We start from the raw sequence: 19,372 nt of genomic DNA, 5'->3' as shown, positions 1-19,372 counted from the left end.
TTTGAGAAACACTGTATAATCCAGAGACCAGCTCACTACAACCAGCCCTTGAAAATGGCAATGGGAATGGAAAAGAGGAGGGTAGAGACAGACACACTTAGAATCACTACAAACACTGTAATATTCATATTTCTATATATGTTTTATTATGGTACCACTACTTAAAATACGTTTAAAGTGCACTTCAGGGGCGCCTGGGTGGCTCAGTCGGTTAAGCGGCCGACTTCGGCTCAGGTCATGATCTCGCGGTCCGTGAGTTCGAGCCCCGCGTCGGGCTCTGTGCTGACAGCCCAGAGCCTGGAGCCTGTTTCAGATTCTGCGTCTCCCTCTCTCTGACCCTCCCCCATTCATGCTCTGTCTCTCCTTGTCTCAAAAATAAATAAAAAACGTTAAAAAATTTTTTGAAAAAAAAAATAAAGTGCCCTTCAAATGCATTATAAATTTCCAATGAATTCTCCTTCATTGAAAAAGAAAAATAGTTTACTTTAAGGTTTTACAAGGGGAAACTCTTTTCACTTTTTAAGAAATCTTCTTTAATTTCAGAGGAACAAAGAAATGGCACATTAAGTGTCATTAATTGTTCAGAAAATTCAATTCAGCAAATACTTTTCAAGTATTTTTAAGGAAACAAGCAAGAGGTACTACAGGAAACATAAGGATAGAGTCCTTGCCTTCCGTAAACTTTAAACCTAGCAAGAGAGAGGAGGTTTAAAGAAGGACAATGTAAAAAATGGAAAAGAGAGAAGTGTAGTGCCTTGTAGATTCCAAAAAGGGAGAGATTATATATTGTTCAGATACTAAGAAAAGTCCTCACGAAGGATGGTCAGAAACACAGGGAAAAGTTTAACCAATTTAAGTATGGATGGAGGACATCCCAGATAAAAACAAACGGTATGAAGAAAACTCAGAGGAAGGAAAGCATAGCGTGGGCGTAGGATTAAAAGGGCTCTGGGATCCAATTCCAGGGTGGGGAGGGGTGCAGGGTTCCTACACCAACAAGCACTTCTCCGACACCAGCTGGATGTCCTACAATTCAACTCAATTCTGTCACTATGTACTGGAGATAGCATCGGATTCCACAGTTTAAGGTCTCAGTCCCACAAGACTATTCTCTACTTCAGATGCCACATCCGTGCTTCTGAGCCACCAGGAATAGATTGGATGTTCCAAAACCACCTGCTTGCATTCAGTTAATTTGTGAAAGTGGCTCACAGAACTCAGAGAAGCAGTTTACTTACCAGATCACCAGTTTATTACAAAAGGATATAATGCAGGGAAAACCAGATGGAAGACGTGCATGAGGCAAGGCATGTGGGAAGGGGCACAGAGTCTCCAAGCCCTCTTTCAGCACACCATTCTCTCTGAATCTCTATGTGATCACCTACCCATAAGCTCTCCAAACTTCCTGTGTGTGTGTGTGTGTGTGTGTGTGTGTGTGTGTGTGTTGGAGGCTTCATTACATAGGCGTGATTGATTGACTAAATCACTGGCCACTAAGGATGGATTCAACCTCCAGACTATCTCCCCCTACAAGGAGTCAGGTGGGTGGGACTGAAAATTCCCACTCTCAAATGACATGGTTAGTTCTCCCGGTAACCAGCTCTCAACCTTAGGTGCCATCCCAAAGTCACCTCATTAACATAACAAGACACCTTTGCCACTCTTATTACTTAGGAAATTCCAAGGGTTTCAGGAGCTCTGTGCCAGAAGCAGGGATGAAAACAAATATATATTTTTTATTATAAATCATGATATTACAAGGATATTATGACTAATCTAGTTTGATAGAGACTAGAGACCATAGAGGATGGTGGTGCGTAGTGGTTCTTGCAGAGAGGCAACACCACTCACACTAAGATAGTAGGCTTGGGGCACCTGGGTGGCTCAGTCGGTTAAGCGTCCGACTTCGGCTCAGGTCATGATCTCACGGTCCGTGAGTTCGAGCCCCACTGTGCTGACAGCTCAGAGCCTGGAGCCCATTTCAGATTCTGTGTCTCCCTCTCTCTCTGCGTCCCCCCCCCCCCCCCGTTCATGCTCTGTCTCTCTCTGTCTCAAAAATAAATAAACGTTAAAAAAAATTTTTTTTAAAAAGATAGTAGGCTTAACTCAAAGGCAGTAAAGAGTCATTGAAGGTTTCCCCTGGAAGTGACAGGATTGGAATTTTCTTCAGGAAAATATACCTAGTGATGAGCAGGAGGATGGATTGGAAGAAAGGGCTAGAGCAATGGAGTTTCAACTTCATGAAATAACTCACACTTTCTCTACATTCAAGGTGATTTCCTTCGTGAAGATGAAACTCACAAAGAGTTACAGGTACCTCTCCCCAAACTTCAGCATGATCAGAACTTTCTGGAAGGCTTGTGCAAACCCAGATGGCCGTAATTACGGCTGGGGGCTTCAACACTCCTCTCAGCAATTAACAGAACTGCTAGACAGAAAGCCAGCAAAGATGCAGAAGAACTGAACAATGCCATCAACCAACAGGATCTAAATGATATCTATAGAACTCCACCCAACAAGAGCAGAATACACATTCTTTTCAAATCGCCACAGAACACAGACGGAGGTAGACCATATGCTGGCTAACAAAACAAATTGGAACAAATTTAAAAGAATTGAAATTTTACATTGTTCTCTGACCGTAATGAAATCAAACTAGAAATTAACAACAGAGAGACACCAAGTAAATCTCAAAACACTGGGAAATAAAGCAGCACACTTCCAAATAATCCAGGAGCAAAAGAGGAAATCTCAAAAGAAATGTTAAAGATTCACAGAACTAAATTGAAAGTGAAAACACAACATGGCAAATTTGTGGGTACAAGTAAAGCAGTGCTGAGAAAGAAAAGGTTTATTTTAGAAAAGAAAAAGATCTCAAACTGATATCCTAAGTTACTGCCTCAAGAAACTAGGAAAAGATCAAGATAAACCCAAAGCAAAGAGAAGAAAGGAAATAATAAAGAAAAGAAATCAATGAAATTGAAAATAGGAAAACAAAAAAGGAAATCAATTTTAAAAATTCTTTTTTTAGGGCTCCTGTGTGGCTCAGTCAGTTAAGCATCCAACTTTGGCTCAGGTCATGATCTTATGGTTCATGGGTTCGGGCCCCGCATTGGGCTCCACGCTGACAGTGTAGAGCCTGCTTGGGACTCTCTCTCTCCCCCTCTCTCTCTACCCTATCCCCTGTGCTCAATCTCTCTCTCTCAAAAATAAACAAACTTAAAAATAAATAAATAAATCTTTTTTTAAAGCAATAAAGTTAACAAACTTCTAGCACGCCTGAAAAAGACAGAGTAGACACAAGTCACCAATTTTGGGAATGACATATATTTCAATACAGATGCTACAGTCATTATAATGATAATAAGGGGATACTACAAACAACTTTACACTCATGAATTTGATAACTTAGAAGAAACAGACCAATCACACTAGAAAATCACAAACTACCAACTATTAACCAAGATGAAATAGATCATCTGAATGGTCCTATAACCATTAGAGAAATTAAACTCATAATTTAAAAGTCCTCCCCAAAAATATCCTGGGCTTGGACAGTTTCACTGGAGAATCCTACCAGACACTTAAAGAAGAACTAATATGAATTTTACACACTCTTTCTCATAGAAAAGAAGAGGAAGGAACAACTCATTTTATGAGACAAGTTATTAGCTGCATACGGAAATCAAACAGCACACCCACAAAAACCCTACAAACAAATATCTCTCACGAACTTAGACCTGAGAATCCTCAACAAAAGTTTAGCAAAGGGAATCCAGTAACATATAAAAATAATTACACACCACTACTAAGTGAGATTTGTTCCAGGTTTGCAAATTGGGTCCATTATTCAAAAATCAACAATAGAATCCAACAAATCAACAGGCTGATGAAGAAAACTCATACAATCATATTGATTGATGAAGGAAAAGCATTTGACAAAATTCAGCGCTCACTCAAGATAAACACTCAGCAAGCTACAAATAGAGGAGAACTCTCTCCACTTGATCGCAGCATCTACAAAAACTCCACAGCTAACATCACACGTAATGGTGACAGACTGAATGGGTGCCTTCTCCCCAAGACTGGGAACAAGGTAAAAATGTCCTCTGTTACTGCTCTTACTCAATACAGTTAACTCAGAAAGGATCACAATCTTAAGTGGAAATTTTTTTTAAAAAAATTTTAGAAAAAAATAAGAGGAAATCTTTGGGATGCAGAGCCAGAAGACGAGCTCTTAGACTTGGCATCAAGAGCACAATCCAGGGAAAGTTGCTAAATAACACATCAGTACAACTTTAAAATTTTGCTCTGTGAAAGATCCTGTTAAAAGGATAAGAAGATAAGCTACAGACTGGGAGAAAATATTTATGGATCATATATCTGAAGGACTCTCAAAACTCAATTGTAAATATCAAATGATCCAACTGGAAAATAGGAAAAGACACAAACCAACATTTCACTAGAAAATACACAGATGACATAGAAGTACATGGAAAGACATTCGAAATAATTCACTATGAGGAAAATGCAAATTAAAACTACAATAAGATATCATTCCACACCTTTCAGAATAGATGGATAAAATTAAAAGCAATAGCTGGAAACTGGATCAGTCTCATACATTGCTGATATAAATATAAAATGATATAACCATTCTGGAAAACAGTTTCACAGGTTTTTTTTTTTTTTTTCACTAAATCTACATCTACAATATGACCCAGTAATTCATTGTACTCTTGGGCATTTAGCCCAGAGAAATAAAATCTTGTGCTCACACAAAAACCTGTACAGGAATGTTTATAACAGCATTATTCATAGTAGTCAAAAATCGGAAACTACCATATTCTTCCATGAGGCTAAGCCAACTGTGGGACATGCTTACCGTGGAATACTGCTTAGCCACTAAACAGGAAGAAACTATCGATTCACGTGACAACTTGAATGAATCTCAGAGAATTATGTGAAGTTAAAATTTAAAAAAGCCAATCCAAAAGGTTATATACCATATGATTTCATTTACATAACAACAAGTAAGAAAGAAAACTGAAATCGTAAAATTATACAGATGAACAGATTAATGGTTGCTAACAGTGAAGGATGAGAGTAGAGGGGAAGGAAGTGGTGTAGCTACAAAGAGATCACACAAGGGACTCTGTGGTGATGGAACAACTGTGTACCTTGACTGTGACGGTGGTTACGCAATCTCTGCATGAGATATAGTTCCCTGGAGCTACACCCACACACACACAATCGAGGGCATGTAAAACTGGTGAACCCTGAATCAGCTCTGTAGGTTATACCAGTGTCAATTTCCTGGTTTGACATTGTACTCTAGCTATAAAAGACATTAGCATTGGCAGAAACTAGGTGAGGGGTACACAGGACCTCCACGTACATTGCTTTATGCAACTTGTTATGAATCTATAATTATTTCAAAATTGAAAGTTAAATAAAGCCACCTTTTTTTTTTTTAACCAAGGATGAGGTACTCGGGAGATCTTTCACTTTCTACTTCATATGCTTCTATAAACGGTGAGGTAAATACATAATAAAAAGGTAGATGGATCTCAGATGGGATAAACACATAGATTTCTGATTCAGTAGATCTGGAGTGGAGCTTAAGAATCTGATTTTTCGGGGGGCACCTGGGTGGCCCAGTCGGTTGAGCGTCCGACTTCGGCTCAGGTCATGATCTCGCGGTTTGTGGGATCGAGCCCCACATCGGGTTCTGTGCTGACAGCTCTGGAGCCTGCTTCGGATTCTGTGTGTGTGTGTGTGTGTGTGTGTGTGTGTGTGTGTGTGTCTCTCTACCCCTCCCCAACTCACGCTCTGTCTCCAAAATAAATAAACATTAAAAAAAAAAAAGGATCTGATTGTTTTTTTGAGAGACAGAGAGGGAGGAAGGGGCAGAGGAAGACGGAGAGAGAGGAGGGGTGCAGGTCCTACACCCACAATGGAGCCTGATGTGGGTCTTCGGATCTCAAGACCTTGAGATCATGACCTGAGCCAAAATTAAGAGTTGGATGCTTAACCAACTGAGCCACACAGGCACCCCCAAAATTTGCATTTCTAATTGGTTCCAAGGCAAGCTGATGCTGTTGGTCTGGAGCCCACACTCCGAGAACCACAGATTAAAGACAATGGTAAACCAATTCAGTCCTCCCTTGTTTGGTCTGATCTAAAAGTGCTCCTTAATCTAGTGATTAGATGGTTGCAGAAACTAATCCAAGCTATCCTGTCAAATTTCACAGAGGCTATTTGTCTCGAATAGACAAATATAGACAAATATCATTCAGATAAAATGTCTTTCACTCAAACAAATGGCTACTCTACCTGGTCCTGGAAAATAAATAAATAAATAAATAAATAAGTTAAATAAAATTAAAATTAAACAAAATCAGTTTGTAAACGGAGATAACCCCATCTAACCCGTATCTTAAAATGAATCAATCCTTCCGAAATTCCAGGCAAAAACAGTCTGTGAAAATCTGCTCAACCTACACTTGGTAACCCAGAACTTCATGTGTTTGTATCTACCACCCAACGGAAGGACATTCACCATCTCACAGAGATAGAAGCCTAGTGTAGCTCTGTGAATAAAATGTTATTTTCTTTTTCAGTTCCTTTCTCAGTCACATTTCATGCCCTCTTCTCAGAATGTTTATCACCACCCAGAGTCATATTTCTGTTTGAGGATCTGGCAAGTGACTCCCTGCTGAACAGGCAGGGGAGAAGCGCCATAAATCAGAATCCTGTAGTCCACAGGCAGCCTTCCCAGCCAGCAGTGGGACCCCTGAATATTCTTCAAAGCTAAGTACCTCGGAGCAGCGCTCTTAAAAATAAAGATCCAGTTACTCAGAGCTGGATGGCATTAGAAGTATCCCAAGTCCCCCAAGTGAGCAGGACCCTGAGGGGTTGTGAATAGTTCCCTTGGCTCCCAAAGAGATCTAATCAGGACTGACCCAGTGAGTTCATGGAAAACATGCTTGTCTGCACTGCCTGCCTTCTCCCATGTGAGGACAATGTACCCGCTGGGACGCTAGGAGATGGAAATAAAGTACAAAATCATGGGTCTGTGATTATCAGCAAGAGATCAAGACAATTCAACATAAGGAAATTTGGCATGTCTGTAGTACATTGACTTAAAAATAACACCTAAGAGCATGACAAATTCTTCCGAATATTCCTACATCCTTCCTACTCAGTGTGTTCTTCAGACGAGCAGCCCTGGCACCATCTAGAAGCTTCTGTAGACTCAGACCCACCCAGACCCACTTGATCAGCATTTGCGTGTTAAGATCCCAGGTGGTTCATGGGCACATTGAATTTTGAGCAGCTGTAGGGCCAAGTAGCCGACCCCTGTTAATGACAGTGGGGAAACTATACGGTGACAGGGATCACATGAGTGACTGGATCACCACCACAAACACCCCAAGACCACACCGGAGAACTGAGCAGTGTTGAGCCCAGGCCTGAACAGCCAGGAAAACTGCCATAATCTGGGACACTCTGCCCTCATATAATAGTCATGAAGGGTAGTAAGCTCTGAGATTCAGTCCTAAATTCAAACCCTCACATATTCCCAAAGAAGCACTAATTCAGCCCCATTACCAGTTCCTAACTGAATTTCTCATTTCTCAAGTAACTGGTAGTTTGATAGTTTGCAGAGATTTGTTGTTGGGGAAAGTTTGAAACGATTGAACAAGATACCAGGGGAAGTATTCTGGAAAGGTTGAAAATTTTATCACCGAATCGTTACAATTATTGTTTGCCTCTCCTTTGCCTTCAAAATCTCTGTTATTAGTGATTAAACCATAGGTATTCATCAGGGAGAGAAGCTGGGAAGCAGACATAGTCTATGGAGACCTTATTGGAGTCCGTGCATTCTAGAGGGCTGTGTTTGGTGGTATTTAGAAAATGTCTTTCTGTCTTACATTGTATGAACTTGTATTAAGCTCTACCTTCATAATAATCATAGTAACCAGAAATAGATTTTGAATGACGAAAGTTTAGGCTTTACAATTTCAGTACTCACTTTAGAACATTTTATCTAATTACACAAATATTTTTAAATATATACTTAATGATGATTCATGATGATTCTGAAATTGGTTTGGGATAACTCTGCAACATGCTTTTCTTTTGAAATGATATTCTTTTACTAGGAAGATAAATTAGTCCTTTCTTGGGACACCTGGGTGGCTCAGGCAGTTAAGTGTACAACTTTTGTTATTGGCCCAGGTCACCATCTCATGGCTATGGGATCAAGCAGGGAGTCGAGCTCCCCGCTGGGCACGGAGCCTGCTTGGGATTCTCCCTCTCCCTCTCTCTCTGTCCCTCCCTGCGTGTGTGTGCTCTCCCTCTCTTTCTCTCTCAAAAATAAACGAAAATGAGTCCTTCTTTCTCATGGATAACTATTGTATAAAATATTAGAGAAGCTTTTCTTACTTATCAAGGAGAATGTGAGGGTCTTCTATTTGCTTAGACTTAGCAAGAGGCCATGTTCACACATACACCTTGCCTTTCAGGTGCTTACCATCTAGATGAGGAGGCAGGCATAAAAACATGAGTGAGCCACCCAGGCGCCCCACGTATCAGGAAACACTTCTAACATGAAAGACAGAAAAGGGAGAAGGAAGGAAAGAAGGAAGGAAGGAAGGAAGGAAGGAAGGAAAGGTGGATCAGACTTGGAGAAAATAGAAATAATGCATGGAAAGAAGAAAACATTTAAAAAGTGAGAGCCTCAAAAACATGTTATTTTATTTATTATTTATTTATTTATTTATTTTTAATTTTTTTTAAACATTTATTTATTTTTGAGACAGAGACAGAGCATGAACAGGGGAGGGGCACAGAGAGAGGGAGACACAGAATCTGAAACAGGCTCCAGGCTCTGAGCCATCAGCCCAGAGCCCGACGCGGGGCTCGAACTCACGGACCGTGAGATCACGACCTGAGCCGAAGTCGGACGCTTAACCAACCGAGCCACCCAGGCGCCCCAAAAACATGTTATTTTATTTTTTTTTTTTAATTTTTTTTTTCAACGTTTATTTATTTTTGGGACAGAGAGAGACAGAGCATGAATGGGGGAGGTGCAGAGAGAGAGGGAGACACAGAATCGGAAACAGGCTCCAGGCTCCGAGCCATCAGCCCAGAGCCCGACGCGGGGCTCGAACTCACGGACCGAGAGATCGTGACCTGGCTGAAGTCGGACGCTTAACCGACTGCGCCACCCAGGCGCCCCAGAACATGTTATTTTAAAAGACATACTCAAAAGACAGAATCCTTGCAAACTGTGACCACTGAAATGAAAACAAACAGCAGTAGTATGGCTGGAAGATAAAGTTGAAGAAATTCCCCACAAATCAAATAAAGAAGATACACATATGACTGTGGAGGAAATAAAATGAAAAGTTTAGATAATCTGTTCAGGAAGTCTAACTTTCTGATTATAGCCATTTAACAAAGAAAGAACAGGGAATACGGTGAGAAGGAAATCATCAAAGAACACGAGAAAAAGAAACTTCAGTGGAGAAGTACGTAAGTTTCCATGTGAAGAGGGCTACATACCCCTTATAAAAGCTTTAAAAATAAAAGGATAAAAGTAAGTAGAATCATGATATCAAAATAAATCCATAATCTGGAGTCAGACACATTTATGATAATGAATGCATATTTCAAATTTAACCCAATCTAGTAAATGAAAAAAAAAGGCCCACATCAAAACTCATAATCGTGAAATTTCAGAACTCCGGAAACAAAAAGGAAATCCGGGAACTCTGATGTAAAGGCCACATACAAAGGATGGCATAGGAAATCATAATGGCAAAATTGTAAACAAGAAGACAATGGAACGGTGCCTCAAAAATACTGAGGGGAAGTAACATGAATAAATTCTATTTGAATTCTATTTGCAGCCAAACTATTGATCAAATGTAAAGACAGAGTAAAAGCATTTTTGGAAATGCAAAAACAAAAAAAATTAATTTTCTCTGCATTTTTTATTAGGAAGCTGTTAGACTAGAGGCTTACTACCTGGAAGGATGATAAAAACAAGAGGAAGATTTGGGATCCAAGAAATAATGGATCCAGAGAGAAAAAGGCACAGAGACTCTACACAATAATGGCAAAGGGAACTTGCAAGGCAACAGCTGGGAGCCAGTCTACACAGGAGCAAGGTAAAAACAGGATTCCAGAAGGGTATGTCTTAGAAAAGGACTACCTGATTTGTTGAATTGTCATCAGAGAAAACTTACCCCTTTGTCCAAGATTTGGGGATACACTCGAACAAAAACAGAAATGAGAAGTAAATGAAAAAGAGACAGAGAGCTATTGATTCGAGGGAAAACAACACAAGAGACAGTAAAGGAAATGGAATCATCGTAGGGCTTGGCTGTGAATACGATGTTCATAGTCATAAACTCAGAATATTGATCCAGCCAAAATGAGTGAGGATGTCTGCAGGGAGGAATGATGTAAGAGCCAAACCTCATCAACTCATTATTAAACGTAGGAAGCTCATAGATAATACCTAAAGGCTGAAAAAAAGTTTGAATAACAGTGTAAGGATGTTATTCAGAAACATGATCGCAAACACTAGAAGGACAGGTTAGAAGATTTATTTTTTTTTTTAATTTTTTTTTTCAACGTTTATTTATTTTTGGGACAGAGAGAGACAGAGCATGAACGGGGGAGGAGCAGAGAGAGAGGGAGACACAGAATCGGAAACAGGCTCCAGGCTCTGAGCCATCAGCCCAGAGCCCGACGCAGGGCTCGAACTCACGGACCGCGAGATCGTGACCTGGCTGAAGTCCGACGCTTAACCGACTGCGCCACCCAGGCGCCCCAAGGTTAGAAGATTTAAAACGTGTTGCCAGTGAAGAGGAATGGGGAGAGAAAAGCTGTCACGGGCTGCTGTTTTTCATTTTAAGCCTTTAAAATAATTTGCCTTTTAAAAAATTGTATCTACATATACCTTTATAAAAGCTTTAAAAATAAAAGGATAAAAGTAAGTAGAATCACGATATCAAAATAAATCCATAATCTGGAGTCAGACACATTTATGATACTGAAAGCATATTTCAAATTTAATGACAGCACCTGTTAAACAATCTGTCAAGTTTTACGATTTTAAATTAATATACTTTTTTAAGGAAGAAAAATGAGAGGATTATGACAGAATTATATAGTCATTGTATTATAAAGTGGTTAAGGGGCACCTGGGTGGCTCAGTTGGTTGGGCATCCAATTTCGGCTCAGGTCATGATCCCACCGCTCATGAATTCGAGCCCCGGGGCCTGGAGCCTGCTTCGGATTCTGTGTCTCCCTCTCTCTCTGCCCCTCCCCCACTCACACTGTGTCTCTCTCTGTCTCTCAAAAATGAACAGATGTTAAAAAAAATTTATTTAAGTGCTTAAGATAGTTTCAATTACATTAAGTACACTTCAAAATCTTAAGTATTTTGTATTCTTTTTTATACTGTATATCACTTACCCAGGTATGTGAGCATTCTTTCCAGTGTTCAGAAACAACACTGGGTACATGACATATAAGTGCAAAATCTCCTGTCCTCAGAGGTTTAAAAAACTCATTTCCCATGTTTTCCAGAGGTCTAGCTGGTAGAATCCTTCATTGATTTTTTTTTTTCTTCAATTCGCTATTTGAATAGCTTTTCCCATTTGTAAATATGAGTATCTCCAAACAGTGGCTCACAACACATTTCAACTTAAACATATAAACATTTCAGTGGGACAGAAAACTGCACTTTATTCCAACAATAGATTAGAGATGAAATAGTGGTTTTAAGGTTGTATTTGACATTCAAAAGGGGCTGAAGTATTTTCATCCCTTTGCTGCCTGTTGTTTCTTGAGAGACCTAATAACTTTGAAGAGAAGGTCCCAGCACATTACATACACTGAAACCCCGTCCAATGCAAAGTGATATTTTCCTTTCTATTTTTCATTTCTGGATGCTGGCTCCAGTCTACAATATAATCATTTTCTCTTATTGATTTTCTTATAAAATGTATCCTTGTTAGATTCATTGATGACTATACATTACAAAGGCACCTGATAAAATTTCATTGTGTTATTACCACCGCACAGGAAATGCTTTTTGCTGGGTGAAAATAACTACTTCTCAAGGTGAAGATGAACCTGAGTTTAATGCAGAATTCCAGAGAATGGCGTCTTTATTTGAAAGCTGATCATCAAGAACTCCCACCCTCAAATCAATTCAGTATTATTCTCTGCTGAGAAGATATACTGTATCACTCGAGCTTGACCTCGGTTTTCCAATTTCAAAAAAAAAAAAAAAGATGAATTTTCCCACTTTAAACACTTAACAACTTAAAGCTTCAACTCTTCAAAAGAATTCTGATTCGCTCATGACTGACCTGTGCAGCACACCTCCTAAATCACTCTGCGTACTTTTTGGTGGCCTGTATCTGATTAACTTGGATCGATCTGGGCTGGATTTGTTAAACAAGTCAAATCAAATGGTGACTTCGCATTTGCAGGGTTGTGTACATATATAAACCACAGCTATTTTTCCTTTTTTATTTGGGCGCATTATAATAAAGTATATCATGGAGTCCTCTTTTTATTTTTTTAAAGCATTTTTTTAAATGTTTATTTTTGAGAGAGAGAGACAGACAGAGAGATAGAGAGTGTGAATGGGGGAGGGGCAGAGAGAGAGGGAGACAGAATCTGAAGCAGGCGCCAGGCTCCAGGCTCTGAGCTGTTAGCACAGAGCCTGACGCAGGGCTCAAACCACGAACCTCATGATCAGATCATGATCTGAGCTGGAGTCAGATGCTTAACCGACTAAGCCACCTAGGCGCCCCTGGGGCCTTCTTTTCTACTGAGAAATATTTAAGCCATTTCTTTCCTTTTACCAGAATGATAGGCTTCCTGCTATTCCTAAAGCACCACTAAAACAACAAAGGGTATGTTTGTAGTTTATTCAAGGGTTATGGATTATTCCTAGAAAGTCCACCTAAAAAGGAAATAAAATGCTAATGCTGTCACTTAAAAATTTGAAATGACATACTCTTGCAAGATTTACTTTTCAGTTACATTTTGTCTCAGTCCTAACGGAGTGGCTCATGAAGATACTGTTTTAAAAAAGTAAAGTTGGGGGCACCTGGGTGGCTCAGTCGGTTAAGCATTCAACTTCAGCTCAGGTCATGATCTCACAGTCTGAGTTTGAGCCCCGCATTGGACTCTGTGCTGTTAGCACAGAGCCTGCTTCGGATTCTCTGCCCCTCCCCTCCCAAAAGTAAAAAAAAATAAATAAATAAACAAATAAAATATTTAATTAAGAAATAAAGTTCATTTTTTCTTGGTGGGAAATGATTTTTTAAAAGCAATTTCATATTTAAAATTAGAATGATTGTTAAATTTAAATGAGAAAAATATTCAGAACCCCCTTCCCCAATAGATTAGATGACAGAAACTTTATGAATAAAGCTAATTTTAAAAATTAGGACACTTGGGGCGCCTGGGTGGCGCAGTCGGTTAAGCGTCCGACTTCAGCCAGGTCACGATCTCGCGGTCCGTGAGTTCGAGCCCCGCGTCAGGCTCTGGGCTGTTGGCTCGGAGCCTGGAGCCTGTTTCCGATTCTGTGTCTCCCTCTCTCTCTGCCCCTCCCCCGTTCATGCTCTGTCTCTCTCTGTCCCAAAAATAAATAAACGTTGAAAAAAAAATTAAAAAAAAAAAATTAGGACACTTAAAGCTAACACTTAAAAAGAAAGTTTTTTTTAATGTTTTGTTTATTTTTGAGATAGAGAGAGCACAAGCGGGATAAGGGCAGAGATAGATGAGGACAGAGGATCCGAAGCTGTCTCTGTGCTGACAGCAGTGAGCCCCATGTGGGGCTTGAACTCATGAACCATGACATCATGACCTAAACCGGAATCGGACATTCAACTGACTGAGCCACCCAGGTGCCCCTAAAGCTAACACTTTGCTATGATACTGCAACACTTTCTAATTCAGTCTCTTCTGAATTAGAGAATATTTTAAATCGATGCCGTTTTATTTCTTTAAATCACACACAATAACTGATACAACGTAGAGGACACTGCTAATTAGAGGTTACAGCCTAAGGGACCTGATTAACAAACAGAGAAACGGTTCATAATTAGCGTTCTGATTGTACATGACTGGCTGCTTCCCCAGACTTAAAACGGCATGTACACGAAACTGGCCTTTGTGGTTATTAATTTGCTTGACAAATCCTTTCTGCAGTCTAGAGGTAAGAACCCAGCTCTTATCTCGATTATCAGAGCTCTTTTGACTAAGGAGGTTTCACTGTAGGTTCCTAAGCAGCACGTGGGGTAGATTTTCAGATAGCCCAACTTTGCTCCTGAATACTTTACTATCTTTGGCTTAAACTGGAGCAAGCTATTTGTGTAGCTGCAAGCCTTAGTGTCCCCACTTGAAAAGGGTGGCGAGGCCGAGAGTCTGTGCAAGTTCAAGTGAATTAAGTATTAGAGTCAAATTTGATCCCGAAAAAAGATGACCAGGCAGATAGCAATTTTCCCCATAAATCATTTTGAGGGAGTCCTGACCACAGTAAGATCCCACTTGGCCATTGTATTAAATGTGTGTAAACAAAGCTACTCTTTTAGCCATTCTAAAAAAAAAAAAAAAAAAATATGCACTTGGGGACTTATAAACAGCCTATTTTTATTCATTAAATCATTTTTAAAATAGGCTGTGAATGAGAACTTAAAAGTGCTTAAGAAAATATTATTCATTCTGTAAAAGAGTTACCATGGCCCAGAATGCAAACTGGTCACTTGGGACTACTTTAAAACTACAAGCAGGAGGAGGCAGAGGTCATTGCCCTCCTCCCCTTAAGACAAGCCAAACCCCCTCAGACTTGGCCCATCCACTCCTGAGTGGGGCTGGGCCATCCACTGGGGCTTTTGCAGTCTGGACATGACCAAGATTTTTTTTTATTTCAACAAGGCAGAAAATCACAAAACTAAAAACAAATTTGTTGTAAGATAAAAAAAAAAAAAAAAAAAAAAAAAAAGAGTACTTTGTGTTCCAGATTTTATTTTAAAACATTTATTCAGGCTTCTCTATGATTTCAAGCCCCACAGCCCAAAGGCATTAAACTGTATTGAAACTTAATGGCCTGAAAAGTTTCCTTTTGAATTAAAGCACATCCAGTTACGAAAGGGGGAGGGGACGGCATCTGCAACTAATCTGAAAGTTCCATTTCTGGTCCTGGACTTGGAGACCATAAAAATAGCCAGCAGAAGACTCTCAAATCACACAGAGGGGAATATGATTTCTGGGAGCTAAGTTTCTACACCAATGCCTCACTAAGGGAATTTTCCATTAGAGCAGAGTGACCTAATAGAGAGGTTTAGATGAACACGGAGAAGAGAAAAACAACCTACATAAGCTTGTCCAGACTCTGCTCCTGCTCCTGCTCCTTCTCACCAGGTGATTCACTTATTGTAGAGACAAATTCTAGGACCTTTCATTTTATGGATAAAATAGGGCCCTTGTTTCCAGACCGGTGGGCTCCAAAATAAGAATGACATACCGGGATATAGGGAGATATCTCCATATAAAAAAATGTTATTTATGTGTCCTACTTAGGTCATCTTTAATTTTCTGTTTGATATACGTAAAGTCCACGGGACATCCTCCAAATAGGTAAATGTACCTATGGTGGGTACTCAGTTAAGGCAATTTGGAAACAATTCCTCTAGACACTATGCCTGAGGCACAGCCTCAACTGCCCCATGAGCTGAGGGAGGGCTGACAGTGGTTGTTCTAAACCTTAGTCCATGGAGGAACCCATTGAATGCGGCGGGTGCAGTCACCATAACTCAAAGAACCTGACTGACAACACCTCTACCAATTGGATTTTGTTACTGTTAATGCTCTTTTGCCTTTCACTAAAAAAAATACATAAATAAAAGCCACTGTGCATCGTTAACAGCGGGAATATCACAAAAGTACAAAGAGCTGGGTCCTGGGCCAGTCTTTATTAGCAACTGTCACTGCAAAATATGTGTATCTGCGTTAGTGCAAAACAGAGCAACTCTGACGTGACTGTGTTCCATTCAACATCCTCTTTCTTACGGTAGCATAGATTATCTTAGGGACAGAGAAATGCTCACTACCACAATGGACATTTTTATTATCAACTTCAATCTGCTATTTTTGAAGAGCTATTTTTGTCTCTATACAAACAGGATACAGAGTACAACTTTCTTTTGTTGATTAAGTGCCAGCGTTTCCTTCTTTGAGTATTAAGTTGCCTGAATGGTTGTTTAGTGAAAAGGAGAATGGGGTGGTCTCTGAAAAACACAGATTCAGTTTCTAAGGTTCCAGAGTGTTCAAAGGAAGAAAAAGTAAAGCAAACTACTAGTTAAGGATTTGAAAAAATATTTTTAAATAGCCAAATGACTTAACATTTCAAAGTAAAAATCTCCACCCTCCAATAAAATACCCCTTCACTTTAAGATTCCAATGATTATTGCCGATCGACATTGTATCTAAACAGTTTTTGCTTTTAAGAAGTTTACATCCTCTTAAGGTTTACGATACTTAGGGGCGCCTGGGTGGCGCAGTCGGTTGGGCGTCCGACTTCAGCCAGGTCACGATCTCGCGGTCTGTGAGTTCGAGCCCCGCGTCGGGCTCTGGGCTGATGGCTCAGAGCCTGGAGCCTGTTTCTGATTCTGTGTCTCCCTCTCTCTCTGCCCCTCCCCCGTTCATGCTCTGTCTCACTCTGTCCCAAAAATAAATAAACATTGAAAAAAAAAAAAAAATAAAAAAAAATAAAAAAAAAAAAGGTTTACGATACTTAATTTTATAGATAAAATGCCTGACAAAGTCCTCCAAGTCTCAAGGAAAATGATCAGTCTGACCAACTGACCCATTTGCTTCATGTGTACCAACTATACTCTTTCCTCAGGACCCTTTTTCCCTCCTTACTCAGGTGGCCAAACCCTGGCAGGTTCCACTGTTAAAAACTCTCATAGCATATCTCTCGGAGACCCTTATCATAATTGCATTTAAACACTTGTATACTTCCAGTTTTAAGATTTTACAGATTGACTTTTCTGTTCCCCCACATTCCAACTGAAAACCACCCCTAAAACAATAGGATAAACAAGAGACAAAAACACAAGCTCCATCTCTGATGGGACAAAAAATCATCTGCAACCCCTGTGGAAACACGTGAAAAGCAGGTGGAAGGTGGTCATTGAATCAACCAAGCAAAAAGGGTAAAAGCTGAGTGCCCACTGAGAGACCTACTGAGAAGCCAGCCCAGCCAACAGAATCCCCAAACTGGGAAAGCCTCAGGAATGGGAAGCACCAGGGGCCCGAGTTGGGGATTCAAATGCCCCGTGAAACCAGAGCGTTTGGCTGACATCTTCATACAGAGTGGTTGTTCACTCCCTCTTCTGACTTAGATGCTCAGCTCCATACTGCAAAGCCAGGAGATGGGAAGTATATTCTCTGGAGAAACAGAAACGCACTCAGATGGCTGTGACTACTCATCTTCAGATGAAACACGAGATGCCAAGATCTTCTCTCACCTTCCTTCCAAACGCAACAGTCAGATTTATACACCCTTAACAGAGATTATAGCCCCTTAATGGAAAGCCCCAGAGAACAGACCAACAGGTAATTATATCTGGGGGTTTGTCGAGGAAAAAGGCAGTTCACACTCTGATTATTCTATAGTGAATCTCACCAGCTAAGTTTCTCACATACCAACAGTGCCTCCAATCTTAAATGTCCCTCCCTGTGTTCTCAGTGATTTTCTCTTAGGAATTTTTCTTAAGGGAGCAGTCAGAGAAGCGGACAAAGATGTGTATGCAACAAAGCCTAGCCCAACATTACTTATAATAGACAAATTAGAAACCTAAATGTTTCCAACAATTGATGGTTGGTTAAATAAAAGCTGTAGCCATTAAAAGGGGTACAGTGTATGTAGTGACATAGAAAGATACTAATGGCCTGGTGATAGTGATAAAAGGCAGGTTTCAAACACTGTATTTTATAATTCCATTTGTATAAATATATGTTTATGTATGCATAAAAACATGAAGGATTTTTTGAAGCAGTGGTTATCTCTAGGAGGCAGAATTATGAGAGAACTCTCACTTCTCTGTAATACTTGAATATTTTATCAAACATATCAGATAATCAAAGACAATTCCTATTTAGAAAATAAATTGTTACAAATAATTTAAAAAAATTTTTAAATGTTGATTTGTTTTTGAGAGAGAGAGAGTGAGGGGCAGGGAGGGACAGGGAGTAAAGGGAGACATAGAATCTGAAGCAGGTTTCAGGCTCCGAGCTGTCAGCACCGAGCCCGACGCAGGGCTCAAACTCAAGGTGAGATCATGACCTGAGCCGAAGTTGGAAGATTAACTGACTGAGCCACCTAGGCACTCCATAAATAATTTTAAATATAGCCCTTGATCTCAATGATAAACTTACAGTCAAGAAATACAAGACAATCCTCAAACATACTGAACAGAAATGTAAACCAATAAACATGGTGGAAAAAGAAAGGACCTCTAAGGTGAGGGAAACAATGCAGGAACAAAAGAAAACATCCACAAAGCTACAATCAATGTCCTGAGGGGGAAAAGAGAAAAATATTGCATTCATAAAACAAGATGAGGCTCTTAAAAAGGGAACAAATAACAAGGAAGAGCTTTATTTTTTTAAGTTTATTTGTTTATTTTGAGAAGGGTAGGGAGGGGCAGAGAGCGAGAGGGAGAGAGAATCCCAAGCAGGCCCTGAGCTGTCAGCAGGGGCTGGAACCCACCAACCAGGAGATCATGATGTGAGCCAAAATCAAGAGTCGGACACTTAACCGACTGAGCCACCCAGGTGCCCCACAAGGAAGAACTTTAGAAAAGAAAAATACGGCCACCAAAAGAAAAACTCCAGTAGAAAAACTGGAAGACAAAGTCAAGAAACTCTTCTAAGGAAATAGTCAATGAAAGAAAAAGTGAGAAAACTGGAGTATCAATGAACACTGAACAGCTGATAAATAGCACTAATAAAAAGAAAGAAAAGAAAAAATTCTCAACCAAATAATACAAGAAACACTTCCAGAACTAAGTTTATAAATCTGAAAAGTGAAAGGCCTTCTGAGAGCCTAGTGTCATGAATGAAAAATGTCCACATCAGGAAATTTTAGAACATTAAGGATAAAGAGAACAACCTAGTAGCTTCCAAATGGGAGAGTGCTACATCTGAACACACAAAAGATTGGGACTAAAAATGGCATCAGGTGTCTGAAGGCTGGATTAGAACCCAGAGGACGATGAAACAATGCAGATCATTTTCAGTTTAGAATTCTATAACCAAACTA

The sequence above is a fragment of the Leopardus geoffroyi genome, chromosome C1, assembly GCF_018350155.1.
Source record: "Leopardus geoffroyi isolate Oge1 chromosome C1, O.geoffroyi_Oge1_pat1.0, whole genome shotgun sequence".
NCBI lineage: Eukaryota > Metazoa > Chordata > Mammalia > Carnivora > Felidae > Leopardus > Leopardus geoffroyi.
This window is presented reverse-complemented; position numbering follows the sequence as displayed.